The 19,593-nt window shown below is 34.5% G+C and overlaps 1 non-coding gene across 1 annotated transcript; it reads left to right on the forward strand.

The window, feature by feature from the left end:
* The first annotated feature begins 8,678 nt into the window (after nt 1-8,678).
* Nucleotides 8,679-8,785, forward strand: LOC131174249 (small nucleolar RNA R71). The gene has a single exon (XR_009144497.1). It is a non-coding gene; the product is annotated as a small nucleolar RNA R71 (small nucleolar RNA).
* The last annotated feature ends 10,808 nt before the right edge of the window (nt 8,786-19,593 follow it).

The following is a 19,593-nucleotide window of genomic DNA, read 5'->3' on the forward strand; positions in this document are numbered from 1 at the left end:
ACTAATGATACGGTGTGTCCGCAAGTGCACGGGTCACAGTAGTATAGTTTTAAAAAAAATGATATCGATCCCACAGGGAATTGTGCTTAAATTGGAAATAAAAGTATAAGCTAATTAGAATGACAAAAATTAAATATGTAAAATGAAATTTCAAATTAAGACAAAAATTAAAGATATAAAATGAAATTTGGAATTAAAATTGGTATTTAAGGAATTAATGCTAAATCAAACAATTAACAATTAATTAAACTAGATTACCAAAATTTAAATTGAAATTGCTATTTATGAGATTTGGAGGATTTAAATCTAAATTCAATAAAAATAAAAATAAAGTGATTCTAGAGATTGGATTTAAATTTAAATTGGATTTAAATTGAAATTGCTATTTATGATATTTGGAGGATTTAAATCTAAATTCAATGAAGATTAAATTGATTCTAGAGATTGGATTTTTAATATTGTTTGCATGTGGTTTATCCTTAATTTAGCCAAACACATGAGAATTGCAATTTTGAGGGAAATCAATTCTTAAATTTTTGAAACCTTTTTCAAGCATTTCAAAGTTGGTTTTCATTAAATCAAACCCTGTTTTCACGGTATTTCAAACCTAACAAAAACCCATTCAAAGCTCTAATTGATTTTTGGAAAGTTCCCCTTAATCCTCTTAGCTTATCTCTAACACCAAGAAAATAAAGTTTATTGCAAGATTATCTATCTCTAATATTCACTTTTCAGTCCATCTATTAAGGATTAAAGCTTAACTTAATGAGGGCCCATTCATCAAGCAAGGCAACAAGCTCACAAGCAATAAATCAAAATGTAACAAATCCCATTTAAATGGCTAAATCAGTTCAAAACCACAATACAAATCAATATTTACAAACCCATCTCTAGAATCTCAATAAACTACTCACAAATCATTGTTTAAAGACAAACCCAAATGAAGAAATGAAGAAATAATGGAAATGTAAGCTAAAGGGGTAGAAAAACCCAGCAAATTGCAGAAGGATCTGCTGCAGAAAAGTGCAGAAACGTGATCCTTGCTGCTGCTGGAAGAAAATGCAGAAGGTGCTCCTCCTTCTCTCTTTCTAACTTTTCCGAAATTGCCTCCCTTGCTCTCTATGGAAAGAAAATGATAAAATGAGGCTTTATATAGGCTAAGGGTCTGCCCTAGAATGGGTAAAAGGGGGAAGGTTCCAGAGAAAGTGAGGTAAAAAGCTGGAGTAACGGAAATGCCACGTCAATTATTTCCAGTAAAAATGACATAAGCCGAGTCAGTTGTGTCGTGGGTTGTGTTGCGGGTTGTGTCGCTCTCGGCGTGAATATCTGACGATCGACACAAGCTGCGACATAAGCTAATTCAGTTGTGCTGCAGGTTGTGTCGCTCTCGGCCATTTTTTTACTCAACTTCAAAATTTTTGCAATTCGACTTTAATCTCCTCCAAATGGCTACTCTGATCAAAATACATCAAAATTTCTCCAAATTTAACCTACAAAACAAATAAATTCCAAAAATTAAACTAAGAAGTGTGAAAATTGTAAAGTTGACTAAATATATACTAATATCTATAATAATAGCTATGAACAAGGGTAAATTATGTGCAAAAATTACTCCTAAATGATGATCTAAAATGCATGCATCAAATTCCCCCATACTCAAACTCTTGCTTGTCCTCAAGCAAAATTTCATTAAAACTCATTTAGAAGGGAATAGAATCAGTCTTTGAAAACACAAAATTCACTAATCCAAACCACCAACTTACCTCTAGCCACCAACATTCCAAGTTCCCACCAGCAAAAGCACAAAGAATGAAGCAAGCACTCTCAACAATTACAGAATAGCTAAGAATTAACCAATCAACCCAAGCAACAAATACCAACCAGCTACAAGAGTCAATTGTGCCAAAACAAACCTAAATGAAATAGATAGCCAATGTGTCTCAAATAGATGGTGAGTAATGTATGGAAGATTATATTGCCAAACCCATATGCAAGCATAAAAGATCTAACTCTACTAATGTAACAAGCATTTTTCAAAGAATCATTAGGTCTTTTTAAGGGTTGTAATGGGGTCAAATAGGGTAAAATTGTGGTTAACAAAGAAAGGGAATAAGGTAAACAAAATATGAGAATAATATTAATCATGAAACTCAAAGTGCATCCATTTTTTTTTTTTTTTAGTAATTTTTTTTTATCAAGAGGAAAGAAATTCACAATGAATCTTAAGTGCTAACACAATAAAGGGACTACTTTTATAATATATTTTTTTTATTTTGTATGTGTCCCTATTTCATGTCACACCCAAAATTACCTTTGGGATATTTTGGTGACCTTTTCAACTTTTCACAATTACTCTAGCACTTTTCAAGATGTTTCAATCCTCCATTTTTTTTTTATTTTTTTTTTATTTTTATATCATTATCATTTTTTATGCACTTAATTGCTAAAATATTATTCTCATAGATAGGTGGTAGTGTTTAGGTTTAATGGCTAGGTAAATGACTTGGGTTTCAAAGAAATTAGGGAATTAAGGTTCAAGGGGGTTTACAAGGGTTGAAATGAAATTAAGGTAGGTTAAGGCTAAATGTGAGGTTTAAAATATGAAGAAATGCCTAAATCATATTCTTATCAAATGCAAGTTAAAAATTTCGCTTTGAAAGATCTAAGATGCTTGTTCTAGGAATGGTGAGACGACAATGACCATTTTCTTCCTTAAAGGCTTATCCAGACACTCAAAACTCAAAATAACTAATCAGAATCTGCATACCTAGATGAATGTATTAATTTTCAGCTATTAAGTAAGAGAAAGAATAATGCTTAAGACTTTGTACCCAGCTGGAACTTTCATTCCACTAACCATCTAAAGGCAAGTTGGATTGCTTGAATAAGTGGCTTATGGAATTCAAAGACTGGTTTAAAAATTCAAAAATTTTAAATGAATGAATAAAATGCATGAGTGTAAATGTAAAGTCAACCTATATGTAACTAAGTATGCATAACTAAGTATATGAAGCTATATGCAGTGTATGTACGTGAATATGTACAAGTATGAAGTAATGAATGAGTATGTCACTATATGCAAGTGAAAAAGGAAAAAGTAATTTTTGCAAAAAATTTACCCTCTTCCCCATACTCAGAATGAACATTGTCCTCAATGTTAAAAGAGTGCAAGGAATGGGATAATTATGTGCATAAAGAAATGGGTAGCTCATATGTGCATAAAGAATTATTACCCTATTGCATAAGCGATAGCACAACTTGTGTTGAAAGTGACACAAGCTGAGATAAGAAGTGTTACCTCATTGAAGTGCAGCCAATTTAATTAGATAAAATTTGGACAGCTGCTGCACTCATTGCAAAAGAAACAGTGCAATGGAATCCATTAAATCAATTAAACTTAAAAAGTTGAAATAGGAAGTTAAGCTCCAAAATATAGCCATCAAGTGTAAATTCTGAAGGAGCATATTAAAGCAAGTGAGCAATGTACTAAAGACATAAAAGAAAAAAATGTATGTTATGAGGAACTAAAAAAAACGGAATCAGTAAATGGTTCAAGTAAAAGAAAAACAACACAAGCAAAATATTAACTAAATAAGTTCAAAATACGAATTAATTAAGCAACGAAATTAAAGACATGAAATGTTTTTTTTTTTTTTATGCTCATTTGCTTGCAATGCATTGTATCCCATCTGCACAAGGAAATTAGAACAATGTTAAACTCTGAATAAGGAGTATAGAAAAAACTTAAAACAAACATATATATGAAAGAAATAAAGAATCAATAAAAAAAAATTATGAGTTATGCACAAAAATGCTAAGTTTAGGTCTTTAGCTTGACCATACTCACTCAAGATGTTATGGAGAATGAGAGAGATAGCAAGTTGCTATCTTCTCAATTGGCTCACCAACTGAATAGTGCCTCAACCTTTGCCCATTTACCTTGAAATTACCTGATTTTTCACCAAAAATTTCCACAGCACCATGAGGGAAAACTTTCACAATTTTGAATGGACCCGACCACCTTGATTTTAATTTTCCTGGAAAAAAATTCAACCTTGAATTGAATAAGAGAACCAAATCTCCTTCTTTAAAGTCCTTTTTCTTGATATGCTTATCATGCCATTTTTTAGTTCTTTCTTTATAGATCCTAGCATTTTCATAAGCATCAAGTCTCAATTCTTCTAATTCATCAAGTTGCAAAAGTCTTTTATGTCCAGCAGCTTGTAAATCAAAATTGATTGCTCTAATGGCCCAATAAGCTTTATGTTCTAACTCTACGGGCAAATGGCATGATTTCCCAAAAACTAACCTATAAGGTGTAGTTCCTATGGGGGTTTTAAATGTTGTTCTATATGCCCAAAGAGTGTCATCTAATTTAAGGGACCAATCTTTTCTGGACTTATTGGATTTTCTCCAAGATTTGCTTGATTTCTCTATTTGTGATTTCTACTTGGCCATTTGTTTGAGGGTGATATGGTGTGGCAATCCTATGCTTTACCCCATATTTTCTCATCAATTTTTCAAATTGGTGGTTGCAAAAATGGCTTCCACCACCACTGATTATGGCACGTGGGGCACCAAACCTGGTCAAAACAAATTTTTTCAGAAATTTCACCACAACTTTTGCATCATTGGTAGGTGTAGCAATAGCTTCTACCCATTTAGATACATAGTCCACCCCTACCAAGATATATTTATTCCCATAAGAAGATGGAAATGGCCCCATGAAATCAATTCCCCACACATCAAATAATTCAACTTCTAATATGGACTGTTGGGGCATCTCATCTCTCTTGGAAATGTTGCCTACCCTTTGGCACCTATCACATTTGCTTACAAAGTCTCTCACATGTTTAAACATATTAGGCCAATAGAAACCTGATGTTAAGACTTTTTCAACAGTTTTTGAGACACTAAAATGACCACCATATTCAGAGGAATGACAATGGTAAATAACATCATGTATTTCTTCCTCTGGTATACATCTCCTAATTATTCCATCATTACATCTTCTAAACAAAAGAGGTTCTTCCCAAGAATAAAATTTAACATCATGCAAGAATCTTTTCTTTTGCTGCCAAGACAAATCAGGTGGCAAGACACCACAAGACAAGAAATTCACAATATCAGCAAACCATAGAAGTGCAGAATTCAACACATACAACTGCTCATTCATGAAAAACTCATCAATTGGCACAATTTCATTATCTTTATTTTCAGTTTTTATCCTAGAAAGGTGGTCAGCCACCACATTCTCAACACCCTTTTTATCTCTTATTTCCAAATCAAATTCTTGAAGTAATAAAATCCATCTAATCAACCTAGATTTAGCTTCTTTCTTGCTCATTAAATACCTTATTGCTGCATGATCAGTGAAAACTATTACCTTTGAGTTGACCAAATAAGAACGAAATTTATTGAGTGCAAATACTACCGCAAGGAGCTCCTTTTCAATTGTAGCGTAATTGACTTGAGCTTCATCTAGGGTTCGGCTTGCATAGTAAATGGCATAAGGTTTTCTATCTTTCCGCTGGCCAAGGCGGCTCAACAAAAGAAACTTGCATCACACATAATTTCGAAGGGCAAAGTCCAATCCGGGGGTTGCATGATAGGAGCTGTTGTTAAGGTCGTCTTCAACCTGCAAAAAGCAACCATACAATCTTGATTAAAATCAAATTTAACATCATGATTCAAAAGATTTGTTAAGGGTTTAGCAAGTTTAGAAAAATCCTGAATAAATCGCCGGTAAAATCCGGCATGTCCAAGGAAACTCCGCACTCCTTTGACAGTGGTTGGAGGTGGCATTTTTTCAATAATTTCTATTTTAGCTCTATCCACTTCAATTCCCCTATTTGAGATCAAATGCCCTAAAACGATTCCCTCTTGGACCATAAAGTGGCATTTCTCCCAATTCAACACCAGATCATTATCAGCACATCTCTGCAAGATTTTAGACAAATTAATCAAGCATGAATCAAAATTAGTGCCATATACTGAAAAGTCATCCATGAAGACCTCCATAATTTCTTCAATAAAATCAGAAAAAATGGCCATCATGCACCTTTGAAATGTGCCAGGCGCATTACACAATCCGAATGGCATCCTTCGATATGCAAAGGTGCCATAGGGACAAGTAAATGTAGTTTTTTCTTGGTCATCAGGATGTATTGGAATTTGAAAGAAACCAGAATATCCATCTAAGTAACAAAAGAATGAATGCTTGGCTAATCTTTCTAACATTTGATCCATAAAAGGAAGGGGAAAATGGTCTTTTCTTGTAGCATTGTTCAAATTCATATAGTCTATTCACATTATCCAACTCATACTTGATTCTAGTGGGTATCAATTCATTATTCTCATTTTTAACAACTGTCACCCCACCTTTTTAGTACAACATGCACAGGACTAACCCACTCACTTTATCGAAATGGGGTAAATAATTCCAGACTAGTAATTTTAGGATTTCCTTTTTCACAACATCCTTCATTGTAGGATTCAATCTTCTTTGATGTTCAATGGAAGGTTTACTATTTGGCTCTAGGAAAATCCTATGCATACAAACTGTTGGACTAATTCCCTTTATATCATCAATTGCATAACCCAAAACTCTTATATATTCTCTCAAAACTCTCAACAATTTTTCATTCTCAATATCAGTCAAACATGCATTAATTATAACAGGATATGTTTCATTCGGTCCAAGAAAAACATACCTGAGGTTGGAAGGAAGAGGTTTAAGATCTACCTTTGGGGCATCCTCTACCTTTAATGATGGCGGTTTAATCTCCAAATTTTGCACTTCTTCAAGTTGAAAAATTGTGGCTTCAGGATGTGGTGGAGAGCTCTCCAAGTGTTGTGCAAAAGCAGCTATGTTGAGATTGTCATCATCAATACTTTCACCATGGACTAAGCAATTTTCAAGTGGGTCTTGTGGATAGCTTTTTCTGAAATGCTCTTGAACAATCTCATCAATAATGTCTACCCGCAAACAAGACTCAACTTCTTCATGTTTCCTTTTCATGGCTGGATTGATGTTGAATATCATTTGATCATCTCCCACTCTAAGTGTTAGTTTCTCACCCTTTACATCAATTAATGTACCAGCTGTTGCCAAAAAGGGTCTTCCCAATAAGATAGGAACTTTTGTGTCTTCTTCCATATCTAAAATGACAAAGTCCACCGGAATGTAGAATTTCCCAACCTTGATAGGCACATTTTCAAGAATGCCTTCTGGATACTTAATTGAACGGTCAGCCAATGAAAGATACATGTTTGTGGGCTTCAAATCTCCCATATTCAACTTCTCATATATTGAAAGAGGCATTAGGCTGACACTAGCTCCAAGGTCACATAAGGCATTTGCCACACAATTATCACCAATATGACAAGGAATGGAAAACACACCCGAATCTTTGAGTTTGGGAGGTAACTTCTTCTGAATTATAGCACTGCATTGCTCTCCCAAGTTGATGGTGTCATAATCTTTTAACCTTCTCTTGTTGGAAAGAATCTCCTTCAAAAACTTGGCATAACTTGGCATTTGGGATAGTGCCTCAGTGAATGGCACATTGATATACAACTTCTTTAGCACTTCAAGGAATTTGCCAAATTGTTTGTCTAGTTTATGCTTGATGAATCTTTGAGGGTAGGGAAGGGTGGGCTTGTAAGGTTCAGGTGGGATGTATGGTTTCTCTCCCTCATCTTGCTCACTTTTGCTTTCTTCTTCTTTTTCATTTTTCTTGCTCTCAACTGAATTTTCTTCTTTTGTGCTCTCTTTTTCTTCTCTCTTGTTTTCACTCTCTTGACCAACTTTTTTACCACTTCTCAAGGTTACAACCTTACATTGTTCATGAGGGTTTTGAGGTTGGCTAGGTAGTTTCCCATAGGAATTGCTTCCCGATGAGCTTGCTTGTTGAGCCAATTGAGTCTCCAACATGCGGTTGTGGACTTGTAATTGATCCATGGTTTGTCTCATGTGTTGCATTTCTTCCTCCAATTTGCTATTCATCTTGCTTTGTTCAGCAAAAAATTTCTCCATCATGCTTTCCAAGGTTGGCTTCGGTTCATGAGGTGGAAGGGATTGTTGTGCTCTTGCTTGATATCCAGGTTGTGGCTGCCTTGTGGGCTGAAATTGAGGCTGAAATTGAGGCCTATTTTGCTGCACATACTGCTGGTTATGAGCATAATTTGAGCTTTGGCCTTGTTGAGCAAAAGTTGCTTGTGGTCTCCATGTTGAGTTGTTCACATTAGAATAAGCATTTCCCATAGGTTTCTGTTGATAACCTCCTGCATAAGCAGCTTGTTCTTGCAAATAATCATCACCATAAGAAGAATAATCAACTCCACAACTTTGGGTTCCATCTGTGAAGGCAACTTGTTGCATAGTTGTAGGAGTTGAGTTTGTTGCCTTTGTGCAAAAATCACTAAGAAGCTGAGTCAACTGATCAAATCTTGCATTCATGTAGCTAACTGAGTCAAGTTCATAAATCCCAGCCTTCTTTGGCTCAAGTGCTCTAGGATTTCCCCATAAATGGGTATTATGAGCAATCTTCTCTAATAGATCATAGCATTCTTCACTTGTCATTCTCATGAAATCTCCTCCTGCTTGTGAATCAATTGTGTTTCTTATGGCTGGAGTAACTCTGGTGTAGAAATTCTGAACAATCATCCATTTGGGTATTTCATGATGAGGACATTGCCTTTCAAGCTCCTTAAATCTCATCCAAGATTCATACAAAGTTTCATCATCTCTTGGTTTAAAAGCTACCATCAAATTCCTCAAATGAGTAGTTTTCCCAGGTGGGAAAAATTGAGATAGAAAAGCTTGAGATAGCTGCTCCCAAGTAGCTATAATAGCTTGTGGAAGTGAGTCATACCACTCCAATGCTGAATCCCGAAGAGAGAATGGAAATAAGGTGAGCCGAATCACTTCATCTGAAACTCCAGGCTGCCTTTGTGTGCCACATATCATCAAAAATTTCTTCAAATGAGAATGAGGATTTTCAAGTGGACTACCTCCAAATTGTGAATTCTGAACCATTTGAATAAGACCAGTCTTTAACTCAAATTGATTAGCTCCAATAATAGGTCTGTTATCTCTCACATCTGCACATCTAGGAAAAGCATAATCCAACATGGATCTTCTTTGAGGATCATTTTGATTAGCAACTGCATTTTGCCTGTTTTGCTCATTTCCTCCATTGTCTCCACCAATAGCTCTATTTTGATTCTCCATATTTTCAATTGTCACCTCTTGCTCAAATCTTTGTTGTTCTTCTTTTTCTGCTTCTTTTCTTCTCTTGTATTCCTTTTTGTTAGCTCGACAGAATTTTTCAATTTCAGGATTGAACAACAATTCGGTGTCACTTGTGCTTTTCGATCGTCTCATAAACAAGAAAAGTACCTGAAAAACACAAGGAATAATAGTGAAAATAAAAGAAAATAAAAATTCTAATTAGCTTAAAACAATTAAAATCCAACTTAAAACAAACAATTCCCCGGCAACGGCGCCAAAAACTTGATACGGTGTGTCCGCAAGTGCACGGGTCACAGTAGTATAGTTTTAAAAAAAATGATATCGATCCCACAGAGAATTGTGCTTAAATTGAAAATAAAAGTATAAGCTAATTAGAATGACAAAAATTAAATATGTAAAATGAAATTTCAAATTAAGACAAAAATTAAAGATATAAAATGAAATTTGAAATTAAAATTGGTATTTAAGGAATTAATGCTAAATCAAACAATTAACAATTAATTAAACTAGATTACCAAAATTTAAATTGAAATTGCTATTTATGAGATTTGGAGGATTTAAATCTAAATTCAATAAAAATAAAAATAAAATGATTCTAGAGATTGGATTTAAATTGGATTTAAATTTAAATTGGATTTAAATTGAAATTGCTATTTATGATATTTGGAGGATTTAAATCTAAATTCAATGAAGATTAAATTGATTCTAGAGATTGGATTTTTAATATTGTTTGCATGTGGTTTATCCTTAATTTAGCCAAACACATGAGAATTGCAATTTTGAGGGAAATCAATTCTTAAATTTTTGAAACCTTTTTCAAGCATTTCAAAGTTGGTTTTCATTAAATCAAACCCTGTTTTCACGGTATTTCAAACCTAACAAAAACCCATTCAAAGCTCTAATTGATTTTTGGAAAGTTCCCCTTAATCCTCTTAGCTTATCTCTAACACCAAGAAAATAAAGTTTATTGCAAGATTATCTATCCCTAATATTCACTTTTCAGTCCATCTATTAAGGATTAAAGCTTAACTTAATGAGGGCCCATTCATCAAGCAAGGCAACAAGCTCACAAGCAATAAATCAAAATGTAACAAATCCCATTTAAATGGCTAAATCAGTTCAAAACCACAATACAAATCAATATTTACAAACCCATCTCTAGAATCTCAATAAACTACTCACAAATCATTGTTTAAAGACAAACCCAAATGAAGAAATGAAGAAATAATGGAAATGTAAGCTAAAGGGGTAGAAAAACCCGAAGAAATTGCGTAGGATCTGCTGAGAAAAGTGCGTAAACGTGATCCTTGCTTTCTTTGGAAGAAAATGCAGAAGGTGCTCCTCCTTCTCTCTTTCTAACTTTTCCGAAATTGCCTCCCTTGCTCTCTATGGAAAGAAAATGATAAAATGAGGCTTTATATAGGCTAAGGGTCTGCCCTAGAATGGGTAAAAGGGGGAAGGTTCCAGAGAAAGTGAGGTAAAAAGCTGGAGTAACGGAAATGCCACGTCAATTATTTCCAGTAAAAATGACATAAGCCGAGTCAGTTGTGTCGTGGGTTGTGTTGCGGGTTGTGTCGCTCTCGGCGTGAATATCTGACGATCGACACAAGCTGCGACATAAGCTAATTCAGTTGTGCTGCAGGTTGTGTCGCTCTCGGCCATTTTTTTACTCAACTTCAAAATTTTTGCAATTCGACTTTAATCTCCTCCAAATGGCTACTCTGATCAAAATACATCAAAATTTCTCCAAATTTAACCTACAAAACAAATAAATTCCAAAAATTAAACTAAGAAGTGTGAAAATTGTAAAGTTGACTAAATATATACTAATATCTATAATAATAGCTATGAACAAGGGTAAATTATGTGCAAAAATTACTCCTAAATGATGATCTAAAATGCATGCATCAACTAACGGGATAAAACCACCCACGGGTACCGCTACATGATTCTCTCCTATTTCCTAAAAGGGTAAGAAACCCGGTTATAGGGCTAAAGTATATGAGGACATCGTGTAAATAATCAGTGTGTGAAGGGACATATTTACCTCTTCCCTGTACGGGGGGAGTTTTAGACGAAAATTGCTGTAACAAATAAGATAATCAAAATAAGCAAAATGGTTAGAAAGAATAAGAATAATCAATATATTAAGACTTTCAAATTTTATAAGTTAAGCCCCCTAATTACGATTTTAATTTACATGAGCATAAAATTAAATCTGCTTTTGGACCTCTAAACCAGGGTTAAGGATAATCTCCCTAGTGGAGTCGCCAAGCTATCGCAAGGACTTTGCGGTCACCAGACGATTCTCACCGAAGTGGGAAAAGTGAGAAGTCTTCACTTTAATTTTGAGAAAATTAAAGAAAACCATTTGTAAAGATTAAAAACTACTTTGACAACAAAAATTCTAGGTTCAGGGTCCGTATACGGGTGGGGAAGGTGTTGGGCACCCCACCTCGTCCCTCAACGAGGGTAAGCAGATTTAATGTTGTGCTTTTTATAAATTAAAATTGATAATTTAGGGGTTAGAATGATGATGTTAATCCTTTGTATGGATAAAAGGAATGTTTGATATTTCACTATTACGGGTTGCCCAAGAATACGAGTGCATGAGATGACCCTTCAGTGAATAGGTATTGTGCAATAGGTATTTAGGGGGTTAATATGAATGCTGAAGTTGTGATATTCTCAGGAGGGGGGGGGGGAGGAGAGGGGGATTTTTGTCCTATAAATATGAGTGCCTTGAGGAGGACTCTCCATCGGGCCTCAACCTAATATTCGAGATACCTTGGGAAGAACTCTCCCGCCGATCCCTTAGTGTATTAAGAATTTAATTTGAGAGCTCGAGTAAGAACTCTCCCCTAATCTCTTAGTATATTTTAATTTGAATTTAAGCTAAGAGAATTCGGGTAAGAACTCTCTCCCAATCTCTTAATGTATTCTGTTAAAAATTTAAGCGAAAGATTTTGGGTAAGAATTCTCTCCCGATCTCTATATATTTTATTAAGATTTTGGCTGAGAATTCGGATAAGAACTCTCTCCCGATCTCTTAATATATTGCGTTAAAAAATTAGGCTGAATTTGGGTAAGAACTCTCCCCCAATCTCTTAATATATTGCGTTAAAAAAATTAGGCTGAGTTCGGATAAGAACTCTCCCCCGATCTTTTAATATATTGCGTTAAAAATTAGGCTGAGTTTAGGTAAGAACTCTCTCCCGATCTCTTAATATATTGCGTTAAGAATTAGGCTGAGTTCGGGTAAGAACTCTCCCCCGATCTCTTAATATATTGATAAGAACGACGTTTTATAAGAACTTTGAACTAGGGATTCAAGTAAAGGGTCTTTCTTGATCCCTTTTAAATGGGAATGAAATATCAAAGACACAGGAAACCCCTGTGTAAAGCTTTTTCTAGCCTACAGGACTTTGTAACTAGATGGCGGATGATAGGCCGAACTCCTTGCCGATCTTCCACATGATGGCTTTATCTGAACTCTTTGGTTTGCGACATCCGATCTCTTTTTAGTCGCTCGCCCGTGATCCGAACTTGTCTTGATTCTCGATCTATTGTCTTATCGTCTGGGCTCGTTCCAAGGCCCGATCTCATAACTTATTTGTTTGACCTAATCTTATTTCCAACCTATTCGACCTTTGCTACACCTATTTTCCTTAATCATTTTTCATTTATTCAGACAAAAAACTCTCATGTTGAAGTACTCCTGCCTATATTCTTTAGAGTATTTACGAGTCGCCAATGACTCAAACATCTACTCTTGAAAGGAATGAAAATGAGGTGACGATAAATGGAATTTACAAATGAATAAAAAGAAGACAAAGGAAATAACTACAGGCTAAGATAACCTATTCTAAGATTTAGCGTGACTGGATATATAAAAAACTTTAAAAGAAAACTTGAGAAAATAAACCAAGGATATTCAACAAAATGACAGTTTAGACGCTTACCTGTGAAAAGTTGGGGAGATAGGCGAGATGACTTTGGAATCCACAAATCTTGGAGAGGTGAAGGCAGACGGCCGAAGGACTTGAGCTTACCCGAGGTAATGGGAATAAAGTGGAATGAGGTTGAGCTTGGAGGTCAATGCACATATAATGGAGTGGTGGGAATGAGGCGAAGTGAAAATGGGTTCACAGGATAATACACAAGTACTGAAAATGAAAATCGCAGGATTTAGAGCTCTTTTAGATGAAATACTTCAGAAAACTGGTTTCTAAAGTTTCTCAAAACTTTGAGAGCTTCGAATGGCAATGCAGTAAGACTGAATCAGAGTTTAGAGTCTTTCCACGATAATCACCGCCTCCTCCCTTTCTACAGTGTTGCATGTAGGTATTTATAGGGAATGGGTGTTCAAAATGAAGGGTCAAGATCTTATCAGGGGGAGACAGAAGGCTTGGATTCAAAAAGACATAATCTGATGTTTGAGAATTAAAGAGAATCAAAATGAAGGGTCGGGATTCCGTTCAGAATATCTGTCCTTTCATCCCTTAATCCAATGGTCAAAGGTCTCGCCTTATGAAATGGATCCAAAGGCTGGGAATAAAAGGCGCCAAATCTGTCATCTGCTTTTGATCTGAGGGCTCCAGATCCATCCTTACAATTATAATCAACGGTGTAGATCGGGATGTATAGGGCTGTTTTAACCGTTTGGTGTCTGGCGGCTAGGAGGGCATCCTTGCAAATGAGATGTGTGGTGAGGATCTGATCATGCCTGCAATGCTTTAACTAACTCGGATCTGACGGTGAAGGGAGTTAATTGAAAGTTCTGACCGGAAGTTATTTAACCCCTCTGCGTTCTCCGATCTCTATAGGTTGTCCCCTATTTCTTCCGATCTTGTTGTGACTGACCCATCTTAAGATTTTTATTCCGATCTCTATCTTCTTTTGCATCCGGTCTTTTTTATTTCTCGATCTCACTATTTTCCAACCTCCTACTCAATCTGACCTGTATCGGTCAAAACAATAAATTCTTCGATTACCGATGAGCCCGCTTCTAGTTCCGCAATAAATGCCAAGGCTTTATATATATGCTGAGGGATTTTCCTTTGCATATTCACAACTTTCTCCGGTGAATCTTCAATGTTTCATTCTTCAATTCTTGGCTTTTCCGGCAAGAATCCTTCCCGTGACAACCACTTTAATCTTTTTCCGAATGCTTTCTTTGTTCATTTCCTTAAATTGACCAACTCCGGTGATCAGATATTCATGAGGGTGTCATTCGATGATGGTGAGGGAACTGGACTAATTAATCGATCAAGGTCGAAACTAACTACCGCACCGATCTTGGGTTGGCCCATCGGTATGGCTTGTAGACCGATCTCTGACAAGAGGACCACTAATTTCAACCTTAATATCGGTGACCGCCTCTTGAAGTTCACTTGGTTCCTTACCATCTCGAGGGTCCCGATTGCAGCTCAGTTCTAGTCGATGACATCAATAATGATGCCGCTCAATATCATAAGAGTCAGTCACCCCACCTGAGCTGTACATCTGCTCAGTATTTATTGCTAGCTTTCTGATCAAACACATCTTTTGATTCAGCCACAAGATTAGGCTTTGACATAGGCCAGCATTCTGGGCTTCGGAGTAGTCTTAAGCTAGGTAGAATGTAGTGATGATTTTGAGAGATCGTCCAAATGATATAATCTGATCTTTTGAGATCGCCCAAATGATGTAATCTGATCTTTTGAGATCGCCCAAATGATATAATCTGATCTTTTGGAAATGAAATGAAATTTTACTTGAATGTTTTTGTTTTATTATTGCATTGGTTATTTTTCCTATCTTTGATAAATGTACCCGATCTGATCCCTAGACGAATCGCCATTTGCCGATCTATGGGTTTGGAAATTTGTTCAATCTGATGACCTTTATTGACCAATCTCATTTATCCAACCTTTTTAATATGTTTCTGGAATCTTCTTGTGATGTGTAACTGAGGCGGCCCAGTCCCGCTAACCGATGCGTCACTTTGGACTTCGTGAGCATTTGATGCTCAAACGGATATAAATAGGGGAAATGTTAGTAATTTGTTTTCTTATGTCATTTTCAAACCTTGCCCTTGATATTTCAACACTCCCTCTCGCTTTCTAAAGTTTTCAGGTGTAACACCCCTCACTCGACTATAGTGTAGCCGAGATTAGTGTGCTACATTCGATGCCGGAGTACCCTATCTTATCTTACTTTATTACTTTAATAATTTGATCTCGTCATATTTTAATATCAATTCTTTTTAAACGGAGAAACTAGCAGAGTTTCTCCTATTTTAATTATCAGTTGGCGTATATCACTATTCACCTGCTTGAAATTTTCAATAATATTTTACAATAATCATCTCATCAATTATTCTCATAACCATCTCATAATTCACATCTCATTCATATATCTCAATTTAATATTCATTTCCATGCATTTCCATTCATGCACAATTTATATATATAAATTCTTAAGTTTCATTAATTTACATGATTTACAGACTAATTACATAAATTCATAATTTACATGATCTACAAATTAATTACAGTTCCATAATCTATATTTCAACATATAATTCATAGTTTACATTATAAATAATAACTAATTATAATGTACAAAATATATAATATGATCTATATGAGCCATATCTACATGCATTGCTGAGGAGGTGACAACCTTGAACACTCTGCAGATCAGAACTCCAAAATCTCTGTTTGGTATTCGCTGGGCTTTAACTTCAGTACCTGCGCGAGGAAACAAATCCATCGCGCTAAGCATTGCTACTTAGTGGTGCAATAATATAACAAGGAAATAATATAATAAGTAAAAATAATTGGAGCATATTTTCTATACTCAAGAATTTTACTGGGTTCATATGAAATTTTCTATACAATATATCTTTCGTTATTTATGTTACTCTCTAGAATCACTTCTTTCATAAGTTTACAATAATCATTTATATCATGTACAAATAAATCTAAAATTTATACTTATACTTATATTCTTATGAAAGTCACATTTGTAATGTTATTTAAGTTATAATTCTTCTACTAGTCTTTTTGTCACTTCCTTGATACTTTCTAAATTGTTTACAATAATTTTGTAATATGTAAGATTTTTAGAACTAATTTAATTTATTTCAGATCATTATGAGGAACAAATTTTTGGAGCTAATCTAATTTATTTCAGAATTTCTTCTCATTTATTTACTTTCTAGCATTTTTAATTGCTACTATTCATAACTTATTTTAATAAATTAGACTGCCTAAGTAACCTACGATAGGCTGACTAAACTAGATAACGGGTCGTTAGCACTGGACACTGCGGTGCCTCGGGCCGTCATACCATGGGACGTAGAATGTCAACCACGTATGCAGTCAGTATGGCTAAAAAGTCATGATAACACATAATCAGACATAAAAGCCATGAGTACGGGCATAAACCCATGAATACAGGCATAAAGCCTTTTGCAGTACTGCTAAAATAATACCCCATTGGCATGCCAATCTATCCAATCTGACACACATGTCTAGGCAATACAAGGGCGCATAATATCATTAAATATTAATATATAGTGTTTTATGACTTCATTATTTCATAATAAATTTCAATTATAATTTATATATTCATTTGATCATTTATATGATCACAATTCACATCAATTATCCTTTTATACCATTGTACTCAAAGTACTTTTCCTTTCTACAAAAATGAGAACTAATGTCTCATTCATAAATTAATATGATTCATTTATTTATTTATTATGCCATTCATATCGATCACAATTCACATCAATTAGGTGACTTACTTTTCATGTTTTAAGCAATCCATGAAAATTTCATGGATTTCAAATTTATGGCCTTAATTTCCCTTTAACAATTTTCACTAGGATGCATAGTCCACATTTGTCATACAATTCTAAGCATTTAAGCTTAGAATTGGTTCTAGGTCTTTATCTTGGTTTGCTAATCATTTTGATTACTATTCACTTTACTAGTCAACCAAAATGTTGACTTTTTCATACTTAATGGATATGTTAATTCTAATTACACCAAGATCTCACATTTTGAGTTTTACATTTGCTAGTATTAATTGCCAATTGCAATTTAAAGTCCCCTAGATGCATTTCTAATTTTCAATTTTGATTACCTAAGTTTACTATTCCATTGGACAATTTTACAGTGGAAACTGAGCTATCTTTTCTTCATCAAAGTTGTTCCTTATTATGTCTTCTTTAATTCCCTTTTTGAATCACTCCATTTGGAGTTTTATAGCTCAAGTTATGGTCATTTTACCATAACTGGCCAGAGTGACCTGTACTCAGAATTTCTGGGCAATTTGGTTCTGCCAGATTTGGTGACCTAAGTTTGGTTGGCAATTTGACTAGGTTATGATCAGAATTTGGATTTGTGTTCCTAATATGATCCCGTAGAATACCTAATGAACTACCAAACTTCACCTACCGATAACTCATTAAGTACCCTACAAGGGATTTTAAAACAATTTTCTTATTTTTGATAAGTAGTGAGCATTTCTAATAAGTATTTTAAACATGTAATTAAGTTGAAAGCTAGTTGAAAACTTTAGCCCATTTTATTTTTCCGCAAATTTTATAAAAATTTTGACAGAGTTCTCTCTGTATTTTGAGAAAACAGTTCTTCAAATATCTGTAAAAAAACATTTCTAAAAATTTTCTCAACAACTGCTTCAATTTCATATGCAATCTCAATCAAGTTCTCAACACATTTATCAACTTTCAATTTCAAATCCACTATCCAATGATCATCAAAATACTAACAATCCATTTCATTCAAATTAAATAAAATAGTTCCATTCATATTTCATTAGAAACAAAACAATTTAAATAGATCATTACAAAATTTACATTAAGAGAATTTCAAACTACAATATATATTACAACTTTATACAAATTTTATACAAACTGCTCAAGACCCATTTTTACATGTCCATACATTTATGTGCAATAGATACATCAAAAGAAATATTTACAATTAGGGTATAAATTATACCCGAAGACTTTAGGCTGAATGATCCTCAATCTTTAGCAGCTCAGTCTGCTGCTCCTCTAGTCTCTGTATCTGCGACAACAATGAAAGCTATCGCTGAGTACTAGGACTCAGTGGTGCACAACATACTAAAATAATCTTTATGCAAAAATAAAATCACATTTATTCAAAAATTTGACTAAAGATGAGCATTAAATACAAAATATGAATAATGAGATTTTAATGTAAACCACGTTCATTTCGAAGTATCAAAACACATTTCATAAAACCCACAGTTAAATCATGCCATTCGAAACAAATAGAATCTCAATAGCCAGAGGCTAAAGAGAAATCACATCACAAGGCTAGCTAGCTCAAATATATGGATATCCATTCACATCCTCTTCTACTGGCACACCTCAACACTTCTCCAGAGAAGGAATCAAAATTCGAAACTAATTACCCCCACTAGTCGTGCTAGTGAGATGTTCAAATATATGGTCATGACACTGTGGTTTCAAAACTTATCTTAACAATTTGCTAAACATTTCTATTTCAAATATACACAATAACTTTCATAGTTTAAATCAAAACATCATAAATAATGTCACAAATAAACTTTCAACAATTCCAAAGCACAAGTAAAATACATATTTCGTTCACTTTATCAATGAATTTTAAAGCATGGAGATGTTGTGTACAAACCTTAAGCGAGTCGTCCCTTAGCCTCGACTCGGTTCCTCGGGTTCCTTCCCGATATTCTTTTCAACTGAAACACACAATTTTACAATATTTCAGTACTAGAACTTAACACAAATCCAAAATAAATTTAGCTTCACATTTATCTAGTTCTAACGTGTTAAATTCGACGTTCTCGAAATTTTTGTGTTTCGGGTTACTATTCATTACACTATTCAAGTCAAATTGTTGACTTTCTAAGGCTTAATATGTATGGAATTCCAACTTCACCCACATACCACATTTTGGTCATTAAATTTGTTGGTTTTGGTCATTTTCTCAAAGCTTAAATCCTTTTGGCCAAATTGTCAAATTTTCAGTTTTTGTGCTCCAAGTTGCACTGTTCCATTGGCCCTTTTACTGTTGGAATTTGGCAAAACTTCCTTCATAGAAAATGTTCCTTATTATCTTAAGTGTATTCTCATTTTTGGATCACCCCAATTGGAGTTTTGTAGCTCAAGTTATAGCCAAAATATAATTACTGTTCACGTGCACTGTTCATACTGCAATTTAGGTTCTGGCAGATTTTTGATCCAACTTCATTCAATAATTTGATCAAGTTAAGTCCATAATTTGGTCTAATCTCCTTCATACGAAATGTTC

The sequence above is a fragment of the Hevea brasiliensis genome, chromosome 15 (assembly GCF_030052815.1).
Source record: "Hevea brasiliensis isolate MT/VB/25A 57/8 chromosome 15, ASM3005281v1, whole genome shotgun sequence".
Taxonomy (NCBI): domain Eukaryota; kingdom Viridiplantae; phylum Streptophyta; class Magnoliopsida; order Malpighiales; family Euphorbiaceae; genus Hevea; species Hevea brasiliensis.